We start from the raw sequence: 6,000 nt of genomic DNA on the forward strand, positions 1-6,000 counted from the left end.
TAAAAGGTTTAGGGAAGATGATGTGATTTTGGGAATGAAAATGTAAAGCGCGTTGGATTTTAAATCACTCTTACTCTCTGAGTGTTTGAATTGTGGTATAAATTGGGTTTTAGATATGACGAGTTGAGTTTACAAGTTGGCACGTGTCTATTTTATACTCTCTCCGTTCCTAATTATAAGACCTAGTTTTAAATTTTTCATGTTCCTAAATATAAGACCTTTAACAATAATCTAGTAAAAAGTATTCTACTCTCTCATATATACCCTCACATTTATTGTGTGTTTTCAATTCCCAAGTTTTGATTACCACCTACCATTAATTAGTGAGAGAAAATGACAAAGGGTAATATGGAGGAATGTATGCATTTTAAAAAAATCAATACACTAATTAGACACATTTAATGTTTTCTTAAGCGCAATTTTTTGTATTAGGTCTTATATTTAGGAACGGAGGGAGTAACATGTATTAATCCTGATGCACGTATTGCAACGCTGACAACACATCTATTCATTCTTACTCCTAGATCGCCACATCAGACGTGTCGACTCATCTCCAATGTTCTTCAAATGATGTGATTCTTAACCCATTGAGCTAAGTTACCTCAAATTAATTCTTGTCTCCTCACATTCTAACCTGTCATATATACTATTTCTCAATTTCTATTTATTTCTCTAAACGTTTCATCTTTGCTATTTCTCAATCTATGGCACGTGTCTTTTATTTTAGTCACATCACATATTTAGCTTAGTTGTCAACTCATAGAGACTAGAGATCTTTCATCTTTTACTATTCTAAATATAAGTTCCATTATGACTAAATACAATAAAAAAAGATAAATATAAATTTTATAACGTGCGAAGTATTTTGCTGCAAATTTGTACATAAATGATATTAGGTGATTTTTAAAAATCATGAGACTAATAGAAGGTGTAGGAATTTAGAGATTTTGACTGCATATTTGAGCTCAGAATGGTCCTATTACCTTAACTAAGAAGTGACAGTCCAAAATTCCTTGAAAAAAAATTGTGTGTTGCGCTCGCACTTTGAAAGTGTGTTACTTACGCACTTTGAAAGTGAGTGACTATAGCACAGTTTCAAAGTGCTATGATAACGCACTTTTAAAGTGTGAACGAAAAAAATTATAAAGGAATTTTTCAGATTTTACGAATTTATCAGTGTCTAAATAACTGTTGGGAGGTGTGAATAACAACTAACTCCCTTTCAAGAATACTCAGTTTGTAAAAATATCACTAAACTCATTATTCATAACGGAAATAAATGAGTATGTATTAAAATATATTTATTAAAACTCAGTCTTAAGAGATGATATATATATATATATATATATATATATATTACAATTTAGTCATTTTGATACAAATATAATTATGAGTATCTTTCTTCTCTATTTATAATTTTATCACTATTTATAAAAACTAAATAATTTTAAAAACATGAACAATGATAAAAATAAGTATAAATATTTAAAGAGCTAAGTTGACCAAACAATTATTTAAGTTTTTAAAATTAGTTAATCATAATATTAATAGTTATTAAGAAAAAGATTTTTTTTTATAGAAGACTTGTTAACAATTATTTAAACCTAAAAAGGTCCACTAAACTGTAATAAATAAATAATAATGAATTCACATTATTACAGTTGAATTGTTTGGTTGAACTTACAATATTTTTCACGAATTTAACAAATTGCATTTTATGTATATCTTTTATGAACCACAAGGGGTGACATAAGTGGTAAATGTGCATTTTCACCTAGGCTTCTAGCCCGGGTTCGATCCTCTCTGAGGTAAAAAATAAAAACATTTGTGGCCAAGAACATCACTACCATATTCCGAGCCAGATCCTTTCCCCCGTGGAGACTGGTGGCCAAAAAAACAAAAAATGTATATCTTTTATGACTTTTCCTCTTGTAATAAAAAAAATTCTTTTATGATGCTTCAAAGTTCAACGTCAGCCCCGTAAAGCATTTTTATTCTCTTTTTTTTTTTTAGAGGCAATTACAATATATGGTTGATCGTTCGTTCAATCGTAAAGTAATGACGTTTACGACATTTAATGCCATCATGCCATCCTCTTTTTCATAAAAATGAAATATATTCTCATATTTTATCCTTTTGAATTTTATTCATTATTATTTACTCTATTTCATAACGATTGTTGTTTTATGTACTCTTCAAATATTTTAAAATGTTTGTTCTTTTAAAAAGTTAATGCATTTTTCTCTAATTTTTTCACCTATATACCTTCATTTAATTAATTAAAATAAGAGATAATTCTAATTTCGTCCAATAAATCATAAAATAATTACAATTTTTAATTATATTTTAGAGAATATCTAAAACTATTATCTTTGAATATGATTCAAAATTTACCTCTCCTCTAATTTTTCACATTTATCTCCTAATTTTCAAATAAAACAACCTTATTTGCTCATAAACTAAATTTATAACTGACACCTCATAATATATTACAAAATTAATTTAAAAATGACCTCTGAATCAATTTTTAAAATAATATTTTCATATTTTAAATTATTTTTATCTTATTTTCTCTCCCTATTCAACTACTTTTAGTATAAATCTTACGAAAGTATCAATATGCAATTATTACATGGGTTCACATGAAATCGCCATGTCTTCGGAAAGTATCAATATGCAATTATTATATGCAACTACTTTTTTATTTTATTTTAGAAAAGAATCTTAGGAAAGAAATCAATATGCAATTATTAGAGTCCGTGTAAGCTCACATTATGTCACCTATATGACGGGTTCACATTACGTCACCTATATGACGTATCACTTGTTATAATTTTTAGTCTACTCCTCTCTGGCTTTTTCATTCAACTATTTATTCTAGAAAAGAATCTTTGAAAAGTATGGGTTCACATTTTACACTACTTGTGGAAAATTATGAAAAAATAAATAATAATTTTTTTTAGTTGATAAACTCTCAAACAATGTTTATAATCTTAAACAACTTAAATTTTGTATTGGAGTGAGTAGTTTTTAGATTTAAGAAATAAGAAGTGCACGTCAGCAATACTTAAGAACATTTTTCTTAATTCTTAGCCTAAAAACTCACTTTTAAGAATGAGGAAGATACGAGTCACATAGATGTATTTAACATGCAAACGGACAATGAAGATTGAAGTTGTGTGGATCGAAGTTACTCTCAAACTTGTGCTTCATGATGATTGGCACGGGTAGACTGATCAAGGGCTTGTACTATATTGACCACACAACACACAAATGTTATTCTTGTAATTCAGGTTCCCTCTGATACGATTGTCCTGCACGATGCTGGGACCAGAGGTACGACAATCGCTTAACAATAAAACAAAGCTTAACAACAGAAATAATAACACACAGTGATTGTTGACCCAGTTCGGTGAAAAACTTTCACCTACGTCTGGAGGGTTTGCACCCAAAGAAAGGAAATCCACTATCTCAAGATTCAGGAATTACAGACACTCATGAACAACTCAGCTCATAGTTCACTTCCTAATCTACCCAGTGTATTTCTACTTAGAATCTCAACCTAAGTATGAGAGCCCCTCTCACTTTCTCTCAATCACTGCCACAGTGATTGGTGAACACAATGAACAAGTAGAGTTTGATCGCAATCAAACACACAGAATCTCTCTTTGCTTTATAGAATCAGTGAGCAAAGACAGATTCACAACTAACAAGGACAAAGCACAATTAACAAATCCTAAAACACTCGATCTCTCTCTATCAGCTTCGACACCTTCATGTTTTAGGTCTTCATCCTTTTATAGACTTCAGCAGCGGTAGCATGGGCTTTAGGGTTGGCACGGGCTGAAGAAACAGATTGCAGTAACAGCAATTCAAAACGCAATCTTGATAGATTCGGTTTCTTATTGCACAAGTAAAGATAGAAACCAATCTTTTAACAAAGATTGTTTCAACAAATAACAACCCAACAAATAAACCCTCTGGAATAGCTACTTGCTCCTCAAGTAACTCAAAAACATATCTTCAGTAAATCTTCAGAGGGCCCACAACAGAAACACAAGCTGAGGACTGATGCCCTAGCTTCACGAGGTCAGATGTCATGGCATCTGCTTCGACAATCGGTTGTTTTGACAAAATGCAAGGCAACATGTTCTAACAATCTCCCCTTTTGTCAAATTTTGTCTAAAACAACTCACAATTAGAGAGGATAAAAACTAGAGAAACAATTCTCCCCCTTAGTCAGATCTCCCCCTCAACTGATGCAACTACACAACCAACTACCATTCTCCAGAAGACATAGTTGGAACAAAAACACTTAGCAGCACAAACACACAACCAGAAGTACAATCAGGCCTTAGCATATGATGACACCAAAATAGATCAGCTTAAAACATCAACGTTTCAGAAATACTGCCTTCAGAAGTTGGCAACACATAAGCTGTCAGAAATACTGCTAATCAGATGCAACGTTTCAGAACTACTGCTATCAGAAGTTAGCAACACATAAGAGATCAGAAATACTGCTAACAGAAAATTCCTCTTGAAACAAACATAGCCATGATCTTGAACTTGTCTTCATATTAAACAGACCAAAGCTAACACTTTCAAGACACACATAGCAGAAGAAACTTCACAGTAGAAATATACGTCTTCATAGCAGTACCACAAAATATTACAGACCACATAAGAGATAGAATCGTCAATCTCAACTACTCCCCCTTTTTAGCACAAATTTGCAAAGGGTGCAGCCAAAAACAAAAGAAAATAGCACCAGAACAGAGCAAACTAGTCTTCAGAACTTGACTCCTCCCCAGACCCTTCTGCTCTTTCTTCATATCCTTCCTCCTCTTTGAAGGTATGAAAAACGGTAGAAAGGGGGGGTTTGAATAACGTTTTCAAGATAAAACTTCCACCTTAAAGATTTAGACAAATCTTTCGAGAACTTAAGTGCTTAAGATGAAGAGATAGAGAAGCACACAAGGATTTTTATCCTGGTTCACTTGATAAATCACTCAAGCTACTCCAGTCCACCCGTTAAGGTGATTTCTTCCTTCTTAGAATGAAGGCAATCCACTAATCAGGTAAAGTGTTACAACTGCACTTGAAACCTACAAGTGACTAACAATTACACTGACTTAGCTCACACTAAGATTCACTCTCTTAGTCTTCTCTAGGATCCGATCAACCTTGATCTCCTAAAGGAACTAAACAAACTGTTTATCAAAGAATTGTTTACAAGAGATTTGCTTCTAAAAAGCTAATAGTAAACACAATGAATTTCAGATGAAAGAAAGCTTAGAATAATTTGAATATGTCTTGCGCGTATGTATTGCTTCTAGCCGCTTCTTTCAATCTTCAGCCTCTATATATACTCCAAGGATTAGGGTTGAACGTTGCATGGGAAATGCTACCGTTGGAGGGCAGTTCTGGAAATTCCAGCTTCTGCTGTGGCTGAGAACGTTAGGTAGGTCGTCAGGAAGGTACAGTTGCTTTTGTACTTGGATAGTGACTTGACCTTTAAACCTAGGAGACTTCTGATCAGGAGAAAGCTTCATGTTGGAACTTGTGAAGGCGGTTGATCAGAGTCAGAGGGAAAGCACAGATCCTCTGACCGTTGTATCTTCTGATTTTGAACTCAGAGGGAAGTACATGGTCTTCAGAGTTTCTTGCTTCTGGACATCAGAGTTTCCACTTTTCAGCTTCTGGATCTTCAGAGTCTTCTACACCATCAGAACATCTGAACCTTCAGTGTTTCTTGGTTATCAGAACTTCTGGATCTTCAGAGCTTCTAGTGACTGAGTCCACATCAGAGTTTGTGTAGCTTCAGAACTTCTGAAGCTTTTCCACTGTTCATATTGAACATGGTGAATGCGAAAGCGTTTCTTGGGTCACTCTTTATGCATAGTGCTTCTGATTTGTGTGGGATTGAATTGAGGTCAGAGCCTGTAAATAGCACACTCAGAAAATCACGTTAGAGTACCACAATTGTTCATATCAAAA

The sequence above is a fragment of the Lotus japonicus genome, chromosome 4 (assembly GCF_012489685.1).
Source record: "Lotus japonicus ecotype B-129 chromosome 4, LjGifu_v1.2".
Classification (NCBI taxonomy): domain Eukaryota; kingdom Viridiplantae; phylum Streptophyta; class Magnoliopsida; order Fabales; family Fabaceae; genus Lotus; species Lotus japonicus.